This window comes from Lagenorhynchus albirostris, chromosome X, assembly GCF_949774975.1.
Source record: "Lagenorhynchus albirostris chromosome X, mLagAlb1.1, whole genome shotgun sequence".
NCBI classification, from domain to species: Eukaryota; Metazoa; Chordata; class Mammalia; order Artiodactyla; family Delphinidae; genus Lagenorhynchus; species Lagenorhynchus albirostris.
The window spans coordinates 68,730,650-68,752,858 of NC_083116.1; the positions used below are offsets into that span (position 1 = coordinate 68,730,650).

General features: G+C 40.1%; 1 pseudogene; it reads left to right on the plus strand.

The window, feature by feature from the left end:
- The first annotated feature begins 8,158 nt into the window (after positions 1-8,158).
- LOC132513838 (N-alpha-acetyltransferase 50-like) lies at positions 8,159-8,654 on the plus strand (annotated as a pseudogene).
- Positions 8,655-22,209: the final 13,555 nt, after the last annotated feature.

Consider the following 22,209-nt stretch of genomic DNA (forward strand, 5'->3'; position numbering starts at 1 on the left):
GGTGCTATCAGTGCCAGGGCCCGGATTCAATCCCTGGTCAGGTAACTAAGATCCCACAAGCCACATAGTGCAGCCAAAAAAAAATAAATAAATAAAAAATAAAATAAAATAAAAGCAACAAGGGAAAAGCAACAAATAACATGCAAGGTAATCCCCATAAGGTTATCAGCTGATTTTTCAGCAGAAATTCTGCAGGAAAGAAGGGAGTGGCATGATATATTTAAAGGGATAAAAGGGAAAAACCTACAACCAAGAATATTCTACCCAGCAAGGCTCTCATTCAGATTCAACGGAGAAATCAAAAGCTTTACAGACAAGCAAAATCTAAGAGAATTTAGCATCACCAAAACAGCTTTAGAACAAATGCTAAAGGAACTACTGTAGGCAGAAAGAAAAGGCCACAATTAGAAACAAGAAGTTATGAATGGGAAAGCTCACTGGTAAAAGCAAATGTACAGTAAAGATACGAAATCATCCACACACAGATATGATGTCAAAACCAGCAATTCTAAGCAGAGAGTACAAAAGTAGGGTATGGGAAATGCATGTGAAATTAAGAGACCAGAAACTTTAAAAAATCTTGTATATATGGATATATATATATATATATATATATATGCACACTGCTATATCAAAAGCTCATGGTAACCACAAACCAAAACTCTACAATAGATACACACAAAAAAAGGAAGAACAATCCAAACACAACACAAAAGATATTCATCAAATCACAAGAGGAGAGAACAAAAGAGGAAGGGAAGAAAAAGACTTATAAAAACAAATCTGAAACAATTAACAAAATGCCAATAGGAACGTGCATATCAGTAATTACCTTAAATGTAAATGGATTAAATTGCTCCAACCAAAAGACATAGACTGGCTGAATGGGTACAAAAACAAGACCTGTATATATGCTATCTACAAGAGGCCCATTTCAGATCTATGAACACATACAGACTGAAAGTGAGGGGATGGAAAAAGGTATTCTATGCAAAAGGAAATCAAAAGAAAGCTGGAGTAACAATACTCATATCAGACAAAATAGACTTTAAAATGAAGACTGCTACAGGAGACAAAAAAAGGACACTACATAATGATCAAAGGATCAATCCAAGAAGATATAAGAATTGTAAATATATATATGCACCCAACATAGGAGCACCTCAATATATAAGGCAAATGTTAACAGTCATAAAAGGAGAAATTAACAGGAACACAATAATAATGGGATACTTTAACACCCCACTTACCCAAATGGACAGGTCATCCAGACAGAAAATCAATAAGGAAACACAGATCTTAAATCACACATTAGACCAGATGGACTTAATTGATATTTATAGAGCATTCCATCCAAAAGCAGCAGAATACATATTCTTCTCAAGTGCACATGGAACATTCTCCAGGATTGACCACATGCTGGGCCACAAAGCAAGCCTCGGTTAATTTAAGAAAATTGGAAATCATATCAAGCATCTTTTCCAACCACAACTCTATGAGATTAGAAATCAACTAAAAGGGGCTTCCCTGGTGGTGCAGTGGTTAAGAATCCGCTTACCAATGCAGCGGACATGGGTTCGAGTCCTGGTCCAGGAAGATCCCACATGCCACGGAGCAACTAAGCCCATGTGCCACAACTACTGAACCTGCGCTCTAGAGCCCATGAGCCACAACTACTGAAGCCCGTGTGCCTAGAGCCTGTGCTCTGCAACAAGAAAATCCACCACAATGAGAAGCCTGCACCGTGCAACAAAGTGTAGCCCCCGCTCACTGCAACTAGAGAAAGCCCGTGTGCAGCAGCAAAGACCCAATGCAGCCAAAAATTAAATAAATGAATAAATAAATAAATTTATTAAAAAAAAGAAATCAACTAAAAGAAAAAAGCTTTAAAAAACACAAACATGTGGAAGCTAAACAATATGCTACTAAACAAACAATGGATCACTGAAGAAATCAGCAAGGAAGTCAAAAAAATACCTAGAGACAAATGAAAATGAAAAAGTGATGATCCAAAACCTATGGAACCCAGCAAAAGCAGTTCTAAGAGGGAAGTTTATAGTAATACAATCTTACTTCAGGAAACAAGAAAAATCTCAAATAAATAACCCAACCTTACACTTAAAGCAACTAAAGAAAAAAGAATGGATAAAACCCAAAGTTTTTAGAAAGAAATTTCAAAGATCAGAGCAGAAATAAATGAAATAGAGATGAAGAAAACAATACAAAAGGTCAATGAAACTAAAAGCTGGTTCTTTGAAAAGATAAACAAAATTGATAAACCTTTAGCCAGACTCATCAAGAAAAAGAGGAAGAGGGCTCAACTCAATAAAATTAGAAATAGAGAATCCCCGGTGGTCCAGTGGTTAGAACTCTGTGCTCTTACTGCTGAGGGCCCGGGTTGGATCCCTGGTCAGGAAACCAAGCTCCCCCAAGCCATGCAGCATGGCATAAAAAAATAAAACTAAAATAAAATAAATAAGATAAAATATAATAAAACAAAATGAAAAAGGAGAAACTGAAACCACAGAAATACAAAGGATCATAAGAGACTACTACAAGCAACTATATGCCAAGAAAATGGACAACCTAACAGAAATGGACAAATTCTTAGAAAGGTAGAATCTTCCAAGACTGAAGAGGAAGAAATAGAAATTATAAACAGACCAATCACAAGTACTGAAACTGAAACTGTGATTTAAAAACTCCAAACAATAAAAAAAAAAAAAAAAAAAAAAAAAACTCCAAACAAACTAAAGTCCAGGACCAGATTGCTTCACAGGCAATTTCTATCATACATTTAGAGAAGAGTTAACACCTATCCTTCTGAAACTATTCCCAAAAAAATGCAGAGGAAGGAACACTCCCAAACTCATTCTATGAGGCCACCATAATTAAACCTGATACCAAAACCAGACAAAGATACTACAAAAAAAGAAAACCTGATGATCATAAATGCAAAAATCCTTAACAAAATACTAGTAAACTAAATCCAACAATACATTAAGAGGGTCATACACCATGATCGAGTGGGATTTATCTCAGGTATGCAAGGATTTTTCAATATCTGCAAATTAATCAGTGTGATACACCACATTAACAAATTGAAGAATAAAAATCATATGATCATCTCAATAGATGCAGAATAAGCTTTTGACAAAATTCAACACCCATTTACAATAAAAACTCTCTAGAAAGTGGGCGTAGAGGGAACATACCTCAACAAAATAAAGGCCATATATGACAAACCCACAACTAACATCACACTCAATGGTGAAAAGCTAAAAGCATTTCCTCTAAGATCAAGAACAAGACAAGGATGTCCACTCTCACCACTTTTATTCAACATAGCTTTGGAAGTCCTAGCAACAGCAATCAGAGAAGAAAAAGAAATAAAAGGAATCCTAATTGGAGAAGAAGTAAAACTGTCACTGTTTGCAGTTGACATGATACTATACATAGAAAATCCTAAAGATGCTACCAGAAAACTACTAGAGCTCATCAATGAATCTGGTAAAGTTGTAGGATACAAAAGTAATACACAGAAATCTCTTGCATTCCTATATACTAACAATGAAATATCAGAAAGGTAAATTAAAGAAACAATCCCATTTACCATGGCATCAAAAAGAATAAAATACATAGGAATAAATCTACCTAAGGCGGCAAAAGACCTGTATTCAGAAAAATATAAGATACTGATGAAACAAATCAAAGATGAAACAAACAGATGGAAAGATACACCATGTTCTTGGATTGGAAGAATCAATATTGTCAAAATGACTATACTACCCAGGCAATCTACAGATTCAATGCAATCGCCATCAAATTACCAATGGCATTTTTCACAGAACTAGAGCAAAAAATTTTTAAATTTGTTTGTACACACAAAAGATCCCAGATAGCTGAAGCAATCCTGAGAAAGAAGAATAGAGCTGGAGCAATCAGGCTCCCTGACTTCAGACGATACTACAAAGCTACAGTCATCAAACCGGTATGGTGCTGATACAAAAACAGAAATATAGATCAATGGAACAGGATAGAAAGTCCAAAGATAAACCCATGCACCTATGGTCACCTAATCTGTGACAAAGGAGGCCAGAATATACAATGGAGAAAAGACAGTCTTTTCAATAAGTGGTGCTGGGAAAACTGGACAGCTACATGTAAAAGAATGAAATTAGAACATTCTATAACACCATACACAAAAATAAACTCAAAATGGATTAAACCTAAATGTAAGACCACATCCTATAAAACCCTTAGAGGAAAACATAGGCAGAACACTTTCTGACATAAATCACAGCAATATCTTTTTGGATCCACCTCCTAGAGTAATGAAAATAAAAATAAACAAAATGGACCTAATTAAACTTAAAAACTTTTGCACAGCAAAGGCAACCATATACAAAACCAAAAGACAACCCACAGGATGGGAGAAATTATTTGCAAGTGAAGCAACAGACAAGGGATTGATCTCCAATATATACAAACAGCTCATGTGGCTCAGTATGAAAAACAAACAACCCAATCAAAAAATGGGCAGAAGACCTAAACAGACATTTCTCCAAAGAAGACATACACAATATAGGGGTGGGGGAGTGGGAGGTACAAACTACTGGGTGTAAGATAGGCTACAAGGATGTATTGTACAATACAGGGAATATAGCCAATATATTATAATAACTAAATGGAGTGCAACCTTTAAACATTGTATAAATTTTTTTTAAATTAATTTTAGAGTCATTGTTTAACATTCTTAGCAATACAGTGTAACATCAGATTTTATATTTATTCAAATAAAATGGATGAGATATCTCAAAGAAAAAGTTTTTAAAGGCATACAGATGGCCAAAAGTCACATGAATAGATGCTCAAGTTCGCTAATTATTAGAGAAATGCAAATCAAAACTACAATGAGGTTATCACCTCACACCAGTCAGAATGGCCATCATCAAAAAGTCTAGAAACAATAAATGCTGGAGAGGGTGTGGAGAAAAGGGAACCCTCCTACACTGTTGGCAGGAATGTAAATTGGTGCAGCCACTATGGAAAACAGTATGGAGGTTCCTTAAAAAACTAAAAATAGAGCTACCATATGATCCAGCAATCTCATTCCTGGGCATATATCTGGAGAAAACCATACTTCAAAAAGATACATGCACCCCAATGTTCACTGCAGCACTATTTACAATAGCCAAGACATTGGAAGCAACCTAAATGTCCATCTACAGAAGAATGGATAAAGAAGATATGGTATAGGGACTTCCCTGGTGGTCCAGTGGTTAAGACTCCACGTTTCCCATGCAGGGGGCACAGGTTCCATTACTGGTCAGGGAACTAAGATCCCCTCATGCCACAAGTTGTGGCCAAAAAAATAAAATAAAATTGGGCAGCTCGATGCTTTATGACGACCTAGAGGGGTGGGATAGGGAGGGTGGGAGGGAGGCTCAAGAGGGAGGGTATATGGGGATATATGTATACATATAGCTGATTCACTTTGTTGTACAGCAGAAACTAACACAACATTATAAAGCAATTATACTCCAATAAAGATTAAAAAATATATCTTTAAAAAAAACCATAGGGGACACATATAAAATGGAAGGTTACTCAGCCATTAAAAAGAATGAAATAATGCCATTTGCAGTAACATGGATGGACCTAGAAAGAAGTACATCAGACAGAGATAGATATCATATGATATCACTCATATGTGGAATCTTCAAAATGATACAAATGAACTTATTTACAAAACAGAAACAGACTCACAGACTTAGAAAATAAACTTATGGTTACCAAAGGGAAAAGGTGAGTGGGAAGAATAAATTAGGAGTTTGGGATTAACATAGACACACTACTATATATAAAATAGATAACCAACAAGAATCTACTGCATAGCACAGGGAACTTTACTCAAAATTCCGTAATAACCTATATGGGAAAGGAATTTGATAAAGAATGGATATATGTATACATATAACTGAACTAATTTGCTGTACACCTGAACATAACACAACCTTATAAAACAACTATATTCCAGCATAAAATAAAAATTAAATTAAAAAAGTCCCAACACTCTGAATAAAATGAAATAAAACTTGGATGTGTAAAATTTGAGTTTGGTACTGTTAGGCTTTTGAGCTTATGGTCCAAGCCTGTTGTGAATAAGTAAATATAGGGGCCATCTTTAGCTTATTTACATAACAGTTGTGACAATCCTTTTTCTGATATAGACTTTATTTCCTGGTCGATATCAATGGCACACCTCTTCAGGGGAATTTTTCCAGCATCTGGCCACACACACTAGTGTAATGTGGCCAGAAAAACAGCAAACCCTCTAAGTTTTATATTTGATCATGAGTTTTTTCCATTATATCAGATAAGGGATTATACTTAAACTCTAAGTTCATAAATCTTCCAAACAATAACTCAAAGGGAGAAATATCATGCCTGCCAGAGGAAGTTGACCTTATTTTTAATAAAACCAAAGGTGAAGCTCTGGGCCATTGTAAGCTGATGGCTTGATATTATTTAGTCAAAGAATTCTTTATAGTTCATTTGTTCTTCTTGTCCAAAAGACTGAGTATGATAAAGAGTATAGGAAATTATTGGTTTAGTGTTTACAGAGCTCCTACATAACCATAGAAATGAAATGACTTTCCCTATCAGACTCCAGATATTCAGAAATTCCAAAGGTTGGGATGTTATAATTCAGTAAGTCCTTGAAACACTGAGCATCTGCTTTAGCTGCTAGGAACACTTCTGGCAATCCAGACATCATATACAACATTACTGATCAATCTCTTCTGCCTTCTGAAGGTGAAAGCTCTATGCTATCAACAGAATGTGTTCTCCCCAAATTCTTATGTTGAAACCTAATCACCAATGTGATGGTATTTGGAAGAGGGTCTTTGGGAGATAATTAGGGCATGAGGGTGGAGACATCATGAATGAAATTAGTGTCCTTATAAAAGAAACCCCATAGAGCTCTCTCGCCCCTTATGCCACGTGAGGACACAGCAAGAAGAAAGCCGTTTATGAAAAAAGAAGTGGACCATCACCTGACATTGAATCTGCCAGCACCTTAATCTTGGACTTCCCAGACTCCAGACCCATGAGAAATAAGTTTATGTTGTTTATAAGCCACCCAGTCTGTGCAGTATTCTCTTATAGCAGCCCAAATGGATTAGGACACTCTATAAAGTCTATTTGCCACCAGATCCCAGGTAACAATGTCCTCAGTAGACTTATTTGCCTTACCTTAAGTGTTTCCTGTAAATAATTTTTCTGACAAGCAGCACACCTTTGTATTATTTCTTGAATTATTTGACCCTTATTCCAAATGTGGTACAATTCCAAGGTTTTCAGTATACTCCTTTTGTTTGAATAAGGTTGCTGGTGTCATGTAAAAGCCATCCAAGCATATAATAAGTGAGATACAAAAATACTCCTAGAGTGTAATTCCCATATTCCTATGATATTCTTCATAGCTCTCCTTGGTTTCCAATTTTCTAAATCTTGTGGAGTTGTGTATTTCTGAAATTGTAAATAAGAGTTCTTGGATAGAAGTAATGGGGCTTCAATTTCCCCAGTCAAGACCTAAGTAGCCCTTTCTGTGGCTTGATGTGCAAATTAATTTCCTTTAGATATGTCATGTTGTTGTCTGTTATGAGTTCTACAATGAATTTCAGAAATCTGTTGGAGAAGCGGGGGTGACTAATAAATCAGCAATTACGTTTCTAGTGTGATATTTCAGTTACTACTGCTATGAGAAAGTTCCCTCTATTCCTCCACATTTGTTCCATAGCATGACAGATACCAAATGCATATTTACTATCAGTATAGATATTCACCTTAAGATTGGTGGCTAATTTAAAAGTTTGTATAAGAGCTAGTAGTTCCGGTGAAAGTTCACAGCGCAGCGGCGGGTCTGGCTGGCGGCGGCGGCGGGCGGGAGGCGAGTGCCCCGTGTGCGCTTGTGGAGATAGAGGCGCGCTCGACTCTCGAGGCCTCCGTCACCAACTCAGCTCCCTGCCCTAGGCGAGGAGGGCGGCTTGTGGGGGGTTGAGTGGCCCGAGCTGAGGGTGCGGAGAGCTCAGGGCGGCGACAACAACGGTGTTGATATTGGTGGTAACAACGGCCTCAGCAAGCCGGGAAGATGGAAGGGCGGATCGAGCTGGGAGATGTGACACCACACAATATTAAACAGTTGTAGAGATTAAACCAGGTCATCTTTTCAGTCAGCTACAATGACAAGTTCTATAAGGATGTGCTGGAGGTTGGCGAGCTAGCAAAATTTGCCTATTTCAATGATATTGCTGCAGGCACAGTATGTTGTAGGGTGAATCATTCACAGAATCAGAAGAGACTCTACGTCATGACACTAGGGTGTCTGGTACCATACCGAAGGCTAGGAATAGGAACTAAAATGTTAAATCATGTCTTAAACATCTGTGAAAAAGTTGGCACTTTTGACAACATCTATCTGCATGTCCAGATCAGCAATGAGTCTGCAATTGACCTCTACAGAAAGTTTGGCTTTGAGATTATTGAGACAAAGAAGAATTACTATAAGTGGATAGAGCCCGCAGATGCAGGAAAACCTCAAAGTCCCTTCTGGCCAGAACGCACATGTGCAAAAGACAGACAACTGAACAAATTACAGATGAACTTTCTTGCACTTGCTTGTCGCCAAATAAAAGAGATGCCCATTGATTCCCCACCCCCCTCTTTCTTTTAAAGCTTTCCCCCTTCCTTGTTCTTGTTTTTCCTCCTTTCAAAACTCCTTCCCTTTCCTCTAAAGGTTTTAAACTTTTAAGGACTTATTAATCATGTTTGGATTGTTTTAGTTTTCTTATTTTTGTGAGGTGGTTTGACTGTAGGAAGGAGAAGGTATAAATAGATCTGTCTAGTTTCACAGATAAGATATATGGTCCCAAAAACTTGTGTCAATTTCATTTCTTTTAATGTCCTGCTTTCACATTGAAGGGCAGAGTCTACAAAATACTGTATAATTCAAAGGACAAAAAGCAGCAGCAGCAATATCTTGTTCTCTAACTCATAGACAAGTTTAGTGTGTTTGTGGTACTTTGGATTTTTCAAGATTTTGTGGGATACCAATCCCTATACATTGCCTTCACTCCACCTTTTGTCCTTCTGAGTATTATCTCAGAAGTTGGACCATTGTTATCCTTGTAAGAAATACTAAGCTTATTTTGTTCTGTTAAGCAGTTATTTCTTCCTTCCTCGCTGGCGGCTGAGGGTAGGTGGGACAGTTTGAGTAGGTAGTATTATACTTTTGTCTCAGCATTTGAGTTAAACTGATTTTTGCTAATGAGTGGGCTGGTTGTTATCAGGTTTATTTTTCTTGCTGTTGATTGTTAGAAGTGGCATTAACTTTTAGAGTGTGGGCTGGTGAGATTAATTTTTAATATCCCAGCTAGAGATATGGCCTTTAACTGACCTAAAGAGGTTTGTTGTGATTTGCTTTTTTTTCTCCTGTCCTCTTTCTTCAGTAAACCCACAATAGGTAGTCAGACCTTAAAAATGGAGTTGATGTCCTCATAGGTGAGTACCCCTAAATAAACCCGAAGCAGGCATTGTCTCTTGGACATACTAAAAAATACCTAAAAGGAAGCTTAGATGGACTTATGGCACAACAAATGAATTTAATATCAGCTAATGCAGACTGTTAGAAGTGTGGCCACTGAGCATTTGATTTTAGAGGAAAGAATATCTAGACAGTATTTTTGAGAATAACATAGCTGTGCTATTGCTTATCTGTTGGAGAACATCCCAGATTTGCTTACATTCTGTGCCTGTGATATTGAGTTTAAGAATTTGGGGGTGGGGGAATTGTTAAACATATTGCTTCTATTCTTGGAAAAAAGTAGAAGTCTAGAAGCATTAATAACGTAAATGTCACTGTGACCTCCTCTACTGACAAGACTGGTTTATGCCAGATCGTTTTCTGGCACATAATGAGTGGCTTTGATGGGTCGATAACTTCTTGTAAGATAGAAGACATCTGAAATTTTCATGTTTTCCTCCATAATCCCATCTCCAATATTTAAAATTTTCTACATTGCCAATACTGGTGGCCCAAGAAGTGTTTTCATTAGACTTTAAAACAATGCACAGGGCTTGCATTTTCTGTCATTTGACTTTAAAAGGAATGTTGATTCATAATATTTATCCTCTTATGTAAATTCTGGCATAAAAGTTTCATCTCTTCATATATGTTGTTGAATGACAAAATTATTTTACACAATGTTCATGCACATTTTATAATCTTAAGTTCTTATTTGAGAATGTAAAAATACAAGGTACAGGGCTTCCCTGGTGGTGCAGCGGTTGAGAATCTGCCTGCTAATGCAGGGGACACGGGTTCGAGCCCTGGTCTCGGGGGATCCCGCATGCCACGGAGCAACTAGGCCCGTGAGCCACAACTACTGAGCCTGCGCATCTGGAGCCTGTGCTCCACGACAAGAGAGGCCGCAATAGTGGGAGGCCCGTGCACCGCAATGAAGAGTGGCCCCTGCTTGCCACAACTAGAGAAAGCCCTCGCACAGAAATGAAGACCCAACACAGCCAAAAATAAATAAATAAATAAATAAAAAGCCAAGCATTTGAAGCCCTTTTAAAAAAAAAAAACACAAGGTACAGTAGACTTCAACAGTCTTAGCTGAGTGTGAAGAATAATATAGAAAAGGAAGATAGTTGATAAATGAGTTTATAGGGTTATAATCTCAAGATAGTAAAAATGTAGAAAGACCATGCTGGTTTCTTGGGTATCAGTTTCTTAAGCAGTCCAAATCTAAGCTTAGAAGAAAAGTTTAGCATTAAGCACCTTTACCTTCACGGATAAACTTCAGCTTGCTCTTGCTAAGAGAAGAGTGCCTGAGTTACAGAAGGTATAATTAGTTTGAAAATTCAGCCTTTTTGTAAACTTCAGATATCAAAATAGATTTTGATATATAAATGAGTTTTGTGAAATGACACTGCCTCTATTTCTATAACCATTTCACCTAGACTATCTAATCAGTCCTATGAATGTATCCCTAAATGTATTTAATGAAAACCAAATAGCTGCCTCATGACAATTAAGTACATATTATTTATGGAGGAAAAAATATTAAATTTTGAACTGTGTAGGCTCCCTATCATTTTAGTGTTTCTTTTTCCACACTAGTCACTGGCTTTAACCTAAATTGTGTTTGTAAAGGGTGAATTGTCCTACATCAAACTTACATGAAATAATTCCATCCACTTATGGAAGAGGAGGATGTAGAAGAGGTAGAAGCTGGGCACTAGTTCGTGTGCCTATGAGTCGGTAAAGACTGAAATAATGTCCCATGTTCAGTTGGTTATTTTGATAAAAATTATCATTGAGGTAAAACAATTCTATTAACTGGAAGATCACAGGATATATCCATTATATTTTTCACGGCAGATAGATTTTCTGTGGGGCAAATAGGTAAAAATTATATTGTATGGTAATGGCATTAGGTTCTAAAGAAAAGAATCTGCAGAGAAATCTATGCAATATATAATTGGTCCAGATTAGTTTTTATTTGGAGAAAGAAGTTCAGAAATATCCCCAAAGCAGTTTACTCATCAACTGAAAGTCCTCCAAAAATAGAACTATTGGGAAACCATGGTATATGGGGTGGAAAAGAAAAACTCCCTCAGTTTTTTGGAGGGAATAACTTTAAAAATACTTAAATAGCTGAGTTTACTTGGTGCAGTTAAGATTTAAACTTGTTGATTTTAACATTGCTATTACATCTGAAATAAACTTACCTGATGTTCTGGTTAAAAAAAAAAAAAAGAAAGAAAGAGAGAGAGAGCTAGGAATTCTACTTCCTGGGCTGACTTTATATTTGGGAGAGGATAAGCCTCTAAAACCTCATGAGGACTGACTACTGTATATGATGCTTTTCTATTTCCCTGTGTGTCTCTCACTCAAATTCTATCCGTGAACAATATTAAATCAAGATTAGGAATAGGAATATCAGATAAGTCAGGCAAACTTTGAATATCTTCTGCTATAACTGTGAGGGAATCATTGTCTGCTATTTGGTCAGGATTTGGCAACAGAGTAGCTGGGTTCAAAAGGTTACACCTTCTTAGAATAACATTAGGATTAGACAATAAGACTTGTTCATACCTAGTCCAGTGGCACAGTGACAATGTTGTATCTTATGAATTTATAAAATAGCAGTAACAGCATGAGGTGCATATAAGTAAGTTAAATGTTCCAGAGTCAAAGCCTGAGACTTTTCAACTAGAATACCAACTGCTGCTAAGGCTTATAAACATCCTGGCATCTCTAGAACAAAAGAATCCAACAACACATAAAAGTAAGCAATAAGCCTATAATCAGAGCCTAACTTTTAAGAAAGTACACCACTTTCTTAAGTGCTCCCTTATTATCATTACAAAAAAGGTGGAATATTTTGTCAAAGTTAGGAACTCCTAATACCTTTGGGCTAAGTGTTTAAAAGGCTTCTCTAGCTTCTTTGGACTACTGTAAAGGTTCTGGTGATGCATGATGTGACATCTCAAAGAGATGGTTAGTATTTTCAGAAAATGCAGAGATACATTGCGTGCAATACCCAACCAACCCCCCAAATTGGTGGAGTGTTTTTTTTTTCATAGTAGTTTACTTCATTTATAAATAGGCTGACTTTGTAATGGAACTACCTTTTGTCTATTGACTAATATGAAATGTCCCAAATATTTGACTTCAATTTAACGATACTAAAATTTATCTAGGAAGGTTTTATGTTCTTCAGCAGCTAAAAATATTATGAAAGCCAAAGCATTTTCTTTATAGGCATTTAAAGTCTTAACAATTATCAATAAATCATTCACGTATTGAACTAGCATGGGCCACGAAGGAACTTCTTCAAGTTCTTTTATAAATATCTAGAGAATATATAATAGGCAAATCTCTGAGAGATTCATTGCCACAAATATTGAAAGCCTCCATAGGTAAACACAAAGAAGAACCGTGATTCCTCAGCTAAAGATGAGAAAAGAAAGCTAAAAATAAGTCCCCTACAGAAAAATATTTAGGAGATGCAGGTATAGAGGTTAAGATAGTAGCAGGGGGACTTCCCTGGTGGCTCAGTGGTTAAGAATCTGCTTGCCAATGCAGGGGACACAGGTTCAAACCCTGGTCTGGGAAGATCCCACATGCCACGGAGCAACTAAGCCCATGAGCCACAACTACTGAGCCTGCGTGCCACACTACTGAAGCCCACGCGCCTAGAGCCCGTGCTCTGCAACAACAGAAGCCACCCCAATGAGAAGCCTGTGCACCGCCTGTGCACACAACAAAGACCCAACGCAACCAAATAAATAAATAAATAAATTTATTTTTAAAAAAAGATAGCAGGGATGGATATAAAAGATGTCAGAGAGGGCTCCCCTGGTGGCGCAGTGGTTGAGAGTCTGCCTGCTGATGCAGGGGACACGGGTTCGTGCCCTGGTCTGGGAAGGTCCCACATGCCGCGGAGCGGCTAGGCCCATGAGCCATGGCCGCTGAGCCTGCGTGTCCGGAGACTGTGCTCCACAACCGGAAAAAAGATGTCAGAGAAATGACTAACTTCTTGTACAAATTTATAAGTTGAAATTTCATGTCAAATTTTCCTTCCTCTTTATAGGTACATGGCAAATGCCCCCCCCTTTTTTATTATGTCCCATCTTTCTAGTTATGTAATTGCAGGTTCTAGTTCTTGTATTGGAGCTAAAGAGAGAGGATATTGTGACCATGGCCATGGTTTTCATTTGTTGTAAGCTATAACATTAGTATTAATCCTTTTTATTAAAGGTGTCATTTGTTCATAGGACCTAAATCCTAATTCCTAAAGATGAATCTATTTCCTATAATTCAGAGTGCTTTTCCAGCACTTTTTTAGGTGAGACTGTCACTCTATCCTGTCCTTCTTTTGTTTCAGAAGCACATATTTACCAAAATCTCCATCTAGAGTATAGAATATGATAGCCCTTAGTTTACAGATCAGGTCCCGTCCCATCAGATTAAGAGGCACAACAAGAGACAAAAGAAAAGCATGTTCCTCTAACAGATGACTTATTTGCACAGGAAACTTAGAGGAGAAGAACAGGTAAAATGTAGTGCAGAGGTACCCACAACTTGAATATTTTTATAGGTAAAGGAAAAATGAGAAAGATCATTAGAAAATACAGAACATGTGCCTCCAGTATCCATAAGAACAGCCAGGGAAAGATTAAGGCAGGGAAAAGAAACAGACATATAAGTATTTCCCATTCTCAGCTCCAAGTTTCCCCCATTATGCCAATTTTGCTCATTAGTTTGCACCACTTGCCAGTTATTTCCTGTGTGATTTCCTGGGGGGTAGTCTCTTTGATGCAGTTGTAAAGCTTCAGAGTTGGTTTCCATCCCTTGCATATTCTTCAATCTCTTCTGGCATCCATTTCTCTAGGGCCCCATCTTCTTATAATAGTGACATATTGACTTTACATTAGGGGACTCCCTCTTATGAGTTGATGACTTCAGATAAGGGTCTCTTTCCTTTGTGAATAATTTTAACTGAAAAGCTAACACTGAGGTCTTAAATTTCTTTTTGCCTTCTTTATCTTTCTCCATATTTTCCCAAAACTGAGTTGCTGTTACTGCCAATATCTGAGAAACTGTCCTTGCCATCCACCTACTTTTTCTCTTACTTGTGCTTGATTTCTAGGCAAAAAGGCTGCCACAAAAGTAGAGACGACAAAGGGCTTTTACTAATCTGCCCCTGGATCCATCCTTGTAAATTTAGATAATGCCCAGTAAACTATTGGTGAAAATCAGAGAGGATTTATCCAGCTTCTTGAGTGCAGCATTGTAGTTTCTTCCAGCTCACCTTCTGCAGAAAGACTTCGAGGATTGCCAACATCAATCCCTTGTGCTGAGTTTCCAAGGTATGAAAAGCAACCTGAGTTGTTGGAGGGGGCAAACTGTAGACTTCCTGAGGCATGGTATTCCCTGATAATAGGAGTTATTATTTGGTCTCTGTTATGAGTTATATTGTATCCTCCAAAAAGATATGTTGAAGTCCTAACACCAAGTAACCTGTAAATGCGACCTTATTAGGAATTAGGGTCTTTGCAAATGTCAACAAGCAACGGGCGGGCTCTTATACAATGTAACTGGTGTCCTTTTAAGAAGATGAAAACACTGTGCGATGACAGAGACACACAGGGAGAATGCCATGTGAGGACAGAGGCAGAAATTAAAATGATGCAGCTGCAAGCCAAGAGTACCAAGGATTGGCAGTCACCAGCAGAAGCTAGGAAGAGGCAAAGAAGGATTCTATTCAGTCTCAGAGAGATGACCCTGCCAACACCTTTATTTCAGACTTCTAGCCTCCAGAACTGTGAAAGAATAAATTTCTGTTGTTTTAAGTCACCCAGTTTGTGGCACTTTGTTATAGCATCCCTAGGAACCTAATAGAGCCTCATCACGCTTGTTCCTTTAGTCGAGCAAGACAGCCAATAGCAATAGTTCATGCAGCCAGTATACATCCCATGCATAGGGCTGCAGGTTGAAAACACTCCATGGAGCACCTCAGAAAAAAGTTACAGATCTTCCTGGAGCACTGGAAAAGAGCTCTTAAAATAGTAATAGCTGGCAAAAGGGTATATGGACTCTTACCATTTCTGGTGTTCCCAGGAGTCCTGGATAACCTCTAAAGAAGCATTTGAGCTTTGGAGCTCCAGAAGGGTAGGATAGATTTTCTTCATGCAGAGATTAAAAAATAGGGAGGTTTCAAAGCCATTCTAGTTTCCATTCTCATTTTGCCATTTATACTGCTTTTTAAAATTATTTTTCTTGCAAGTTACCAGGGCAACCAGATACTGTAAGGAACGGCACCAAAAACGGAGGAGAGCTTAAACAAGCTTTATTTGGGAACGCTCCCGGGCGAGGTTCACTGGTCCGAGAGAAAGGGGCCAGAGAAGTCGCGCCCGGCTGCGGGTGTGAACAAAATTTATAGGGGTGGACACAGGGGAGGCGCTTGCTGTGTGAAGCAGCCCCCTTTTTTGGTAATCTTTCGGGTGTTGTGGCAATGTCAGGTGTCGGTTGCATCAGCCTCAGAGCCGTTGGTTCCGCCCCTCGGGGAGCGGGAAGACCGGGGCCGAGTGGAAAGTCCTGGGTCTGTTTCCTGAGCAGGTGGAAAGTCCCGGGCTGATGCCACTCGTGGGTCCGGCTGCATCAACCACCCTGGCGGGGGTTCCGTCTGACTCCCTGGGCCCTTCCCCGGACCTGCTGGCCTTACAGTTACCAATCCAATGCCTTTATTCTAAGGCACAGTCTCTTATTCAAATTCTAAATGACTCCTTGCTCTTTCCTTTAATCATTTTTGCTTCCCTATGTTTTGCATGTTTGGTTTTTTGAGAATCTCAGAGGTGAAATTGAGACTTGGGCAACCCATATCAGGACATTTGAGTAAGGCTGGCAATTCTCCCTCTTCTAAAAGGAAGTCATCTCTGGGTCTCAGACCCACTAGGCACCATCCATCCAAGAGGTCATTACCCACCTTCTCCCAGGTCCAAGATTGAAACAAGGAATGGTGAAAGGAAACAGAAGGAGCAGAAGGGGCAAAAGTAGGGAAGAATTGTGAACTTGGAGAAAGAGAAGGAGTTTTCCGTTTCTTAATATCTTCCTCCAATATATTAATTAATTGTTTATGGCTACCCAATTCATTCTTGCATTTACTTCCTGAGAAATATTCATCTCAGAGATTTTTCAATAATCCATTGGTTGGGTTGGGTTTTTCTAAAGATTCCTGTAAGTAGACCAATTTGTCTACCCCAGAAAAGCCTTCCTCTGGCCATTGAAATACAGTAAGTCCTCTACATACGAACATTCAAGTTGCGAACTTTCAAAGATGCGAACGTGCGTTTGCATGTCCAACCAAGTAAGTTAGTTCACGTGTCTGGCTTCCATTGTCACATGCATGCATCCTCTACAAATGGCTGAGCTTTTGTGTACTTTACTGTACAGTACTGTATAGAGTACAGTAGTACAGTATCTTTATTTCAAGCCCAGGATGTCCGGAAGCAAGTGTAAAAGCAGCGGTGATGTAGCTGGTACTGCTAAGAAGCGCCAGGAATTGGAGGCCCAGAGAAAGAACGAAGAGAGACCAGGGAAAGAAGAAGTAACTGAAGAACCAAAGAGATTCACGATGCAGGAAATGGCAAGGGGATTTTCTTTATTTGAGGAGGCACTGTTAGCTTTTGAGGCACAGGACTCTAACATAGAATGGTACACGAAGGTTGCAGCAGCCGTTCACAATGCAATCCAGTGCTACCGTGTCATCTATGATGAGAAAAAAAGAGCTACTACCCAGACATCACTGGATCGTTTTTTCAAGAGGGTAGATAGAATTGAATCCAGCAAGGAACCAGAACCTGTGCCATCAATGTCAGGCATGAGTGAAATTGCAGCTTGCCCTCTATCTCCTATTGCTGATGATCCTTCAGCTCTACCATCTCCCACCTCCTCTCCCTCCTCCAGTCAGTAACTCTTCTTGCCTGTTCACTCAATGCCAGCCCTTGTATGCCAGCTGTTGTACTGGACTACTGTATTTTTCAAGGTACTGTACTGTGAGATTAAAAATGTTTATTTTTGTGTTTGTTTTTTATGTATTATTTGTGTGAAAAGTATTATAAACCTATTACAGTACAGTACTATATAGCTGACTGTGTTAGCTGCATACCTAGGCTAACCTTGTTGGATTTATGAACAAATTGGACTTATGAACTCATTCGTATGTAGGGGACTTACTGTATAGGGTTTTAATAAGTATCCCCATCACAAACATGATAGAGTGAAATCAGTCTTTTAAGAGAGAGACCTACGAGCAACATTCTGGGCTTCCCATATTTTTCTACCATTGAAGCTAATGGTGAACCAAATGGATTCTTAGAACCTGTATTACCTATTTTGCTCAGTACTTTTGGTAAACAGTCAGCCCATATTCACTTTATATCAGTTGCTACACTGAACTTATTTGGAAGTCCTATATTTCATAATTCTTCTTCAGGCTTAGTCTGGCATTCTGCTCTCTCATAATTGTTTATCAGGTTTATTCTGCCATTTTGTTTTCCATAATTCCCATGGTTGCCCCTGACAGTATATCTTGTATGTATAATTCATCGCATCCTTCAACATTCTTCCATAAAGTTAAATTCAGTTTCCCAAAAAGCATGATTTTTTTAATGGTTGCATGATATTCTATCACATGGCCATGCCATAATTTATTTTAATACCATTTTCCTCTTGTTGGAAATTCATATGATTTCAAATACTTTCCCATTATAAACAATGTCATGACAAAGATCCTTATGCATAAAACATGATGCATATTTCTAATATTTTCTTTATGCTATCCAGAAGTGGATGCTCATGAGGATGAATACTTTTAAGCTTTAGTACATATTGATACACCACTTTTGGGAAAAACCATAATAATTTATGCTCCCATGGGCAGTGAATGAGAGAGAACTTATCTTGTCAAAGATATACATAGCCTCATGTTGCAGAAATGAAAAGACTGGTAATCTTGATAGGAGAGAATGAAAGAATGAGATCTTGCTGATTGCGACTAAGGCAGATGAAAATGTTTGGCATATAGTATGGACTTGTCTGTTTCAACATAACTTGACATGGGCAAGTTATGTTATCTGTGATAATTAAATATAGACTGCCTAAAAGAATGGCAGTTAGGAGATCACATGGCATAGGCCTATATAACTAGGGTCAAGTTGACAAACAGTAGTACCTGAGGTTGTTGGAGATGGTTCAGTAAGTTGGCTTTTATTTTTGAAGTTTAAAAATTGTCTTTAGGGCTTCCCTGGTGGTGCAGTGGTTGAGAGTCCGCCTGCCGATGCAGGGGACACGGGTTCGTGCCCCGGTCCGGGAAGATCCCACATGCCGCGGAGCCGCTGGGCCCGTGAGCCATGGCCACTGAGCCTGCGCGTCTGGAGCCTGTGCTCCGCAACGGGAGAGGCCACAACAGTGAGAGGCCCGTGTACCGCAAAAAAAAAAAAAAATGTCTTTAAGCTTTAAATTTTTAATAAAAACATTTAAGTAATACATGTTAATGGTACAAAATTCAAAAGGCACAAAAGGGTACATCATGAGAAATATGTATCCTATGCCTGTTCTTTCAGTGACCCAACTCTCCTGCCCATGGTTACCAAATCTCTTGTTTATCTTCTCAATGACAACCTGAGAATTTACAAAATAAAATTCTTTTTTATACACTTTTGCTCTTCCACACAAAGGGTACCATATGATACATACTGTTCTGTACCTTGCTTTGTTTTTTTAAAATTTTGTTTTAATTTTTTGCCTGCACAGCACGGCATGCGGGATCTTAATTCCCTGACCAGGGATTGAACCCATGCCCCCTGGAGTGGAAGCATGGAGTCTTAACCACTGGACCACCAGGGAAGTCCCCTCCTTGCTTCTTTTAGTCAGCAATTTAGCTTGGATATCATGCCATATGAATACATAAAGAGCTTATCTATATGTGTAAGCATATATTGATTATTTAGCATATATTTGTTGAGGACCTACAAGGTGTCAGGCCTATTCTACACACTGAGATATGGAAAATAAAACACAGAATCTCAACCCTCATGGAACTTATATCAAAATGGGGAGAAACAGAAAAACAAAATAATAAGTAACATATGTTATATGATGGAAAGTGTTATAAAGAAAATGTTTGTTGAGCACCAACTGAATGTGCCCTTGATTGCTGAGGGGACACCGGCATGGGGAGGTGGTCTGCCAGTCAGATTGAAATAACACAGCCCAGGCAGGCCCAAGGCCAGGAAGCAGCCCTGCTTAGGAAGCAGCAGCTGAGGCCTAAAGATATTCAGGATCAGGGCACAGATAACCAAGCAGGGAGAAGACACACTGCTCTCCTCCTCTGACCAGAGCCAGTTATTCCTAAAACAGAAACCCTAGCAGAGAGAGAAAAACCTGAGCACTGACTGATGAAGTCCTGGGACAGGAGGTCTCTGCCTGAGCAGAGTAGTGGGAGAAGCCTGGACTCTGGGGCAGGAATTGGATCCAGGACCTCTTTGTAAATTTGTCCATCCTAGTGGCTTCTTCCTTAAGGAGGCTAAAGACCAGGCTGGGGGTGGGGGATCAGAGGGCACCAAGTGATGGTGAGGCCCCACCCATTCTGTCCCTTGAGTAGTGGCAAGAGGTAGGAGGTGGGCCTCACAGAAGAAAGAGGCTACATGTCCCTACAGCAGGGCAGATTGGGATGACTCCCTTGGCTCCTGCGGGAAAGAGCCACAGGAAGACAGACTTGGGCCATGTGGGGCAAAGCACTCTCTATGGGAAAGATACAGAAAGGGCTGTTGCAGGAGGAAGTGAGCTCCCTGTCATCTGGAGGTTATTATCTAGGCGGAGGGCAGCGTGTCGAGGGGCCTCTGTCATTCAACAAGAGGTAGGACCCCAGGACTGTTGGGGGCCCGTGGACCCTAAAATGCTCTGATCCTCCCATCTTTGGAGGACAAACCTTGCCCAATCCTTTCTGGCCTGGTCAGGTGGCTCAGAAACACCCCAGGGACTGCAGGCCTTTTCTGGGGTTTCAAAAAGGAGCAGCATTAGCATTCATTAGATTCTCTAATTGGCATCTTAATTGCCAGTTTCGCTCTGGTCTTTTGGTCTTTATAATGGATATCTGGTGCATAGCCCTCCCCCAGCCACCCCACCCCCAACCTTCTCCCTAGAGATCAGCTCCCAGCTGCACCTCACCTTCCCTTCACCTCCACCCGCGTGCACCGACAAAGGTTGGAGGCAGGGATGAGCTTCCCCAGGGCATCTGCATTGTACCTCCTCTCCCTCCCCCTTTCAGTGAGCTCAGGAAATTGGTTTTAATCCACCAGGCTCCAGTTGCTTAGCAACGGAAGAGCCTGCTCCTAACAACCAGGAGCCACAAAGATGCTGCAGAGAAAGGGGGCTGTCTGGGCCCTGCTCCTGCTCAGCTCCTGACTACTGCCTCCCTGATGTTTTTTTCTCACTGAGTACAGCCAGCCTTCCTCTCTCAGATGCTGGGTCTTGAAAGGCTGATCTCTGGGGCAGTTGCCTGACCTCACCCCCTATCCTGCCTGCCTAGAGCTTCTTTGAATCCCACCTCCCAGGACAGCAGGAGGTAGTTCATGATCATAGCAGGGTGGCTCTAGGAAGGGCCCTCACTCTGTCTCTCAGAGGTCGCTGACTGTGTTGGTTCTTCCAGCCTGGCCTGGTGGGTGGAAGTAGAGTTGATCTCGGGTGGCCTCGGCCTGCAGAGGCTTGAAGCAGGGTTTCGGTTCCCAGCCAGAGACTGAAGTCAGGCCGCAGCAGTGAGAGCGCTGAATCCTTGCCACTAGACCACCAGGGACCAGTGGCCAGTAACAAGGCCCTGGCCCATCAGCTGTGTAGAAATGAATTTCCACAGAGAGTCAGAAAGTAGTGAAACAAGTGTCTATTAGGAGGAAAAAGAGTATGTGTGAATAGGCACACACACACACACACACACACACACACACACACACACACACACGGGTGGGCTCAGAGAGAGTCACGCCCTTGTGGTAGTTTGAATCACTTATATGGGGCATTTCTTCCGGGTTTAATTTGGCCAATCATCTTGCTTTGCCTGGTTCTGAGTCCGTATTTGGTTTATCTCTGGGTCCTCCCATGTGTGCACACGCATCTCTTAGCCAAGATGGATTCTAGTGAAGAGGCCTATGGGTAGGTTGACATCAATCCCTTTTTGACCTCCAAGGAGCCTTTCTGCACATGTATAGTTGGGAAGGTCTCCTTGACCTCGAGAATGAGAAGTATGTGGTCTCTGTCTCTTACCTGGGCAGGGCTCAGCTCCTCCTCCTCTTCATCTTGGAGTATCTGTCCACAGGGGACCAACTCCAGCTGCTCAGCCTGGGGCCCATCTACCTCCTGCCTCAGCGTGGGCCAGGCTCCTTTTACCCTGGATGAGAGCAATTCCTGCCCAGGGTCGGGGGTGGGGTGGGGTGTGCACTGTAACCCCAGCCCATCTGAGACTGAAGGGAGGCAAGGTACCATACTCCCTGGGCTTCTAGAGATCAGGAAATTGAGAGTCAGACATGGGCTCAGGCCCACACAGTTAGAGCTGGGTCTGAACCAATGCCAGAACA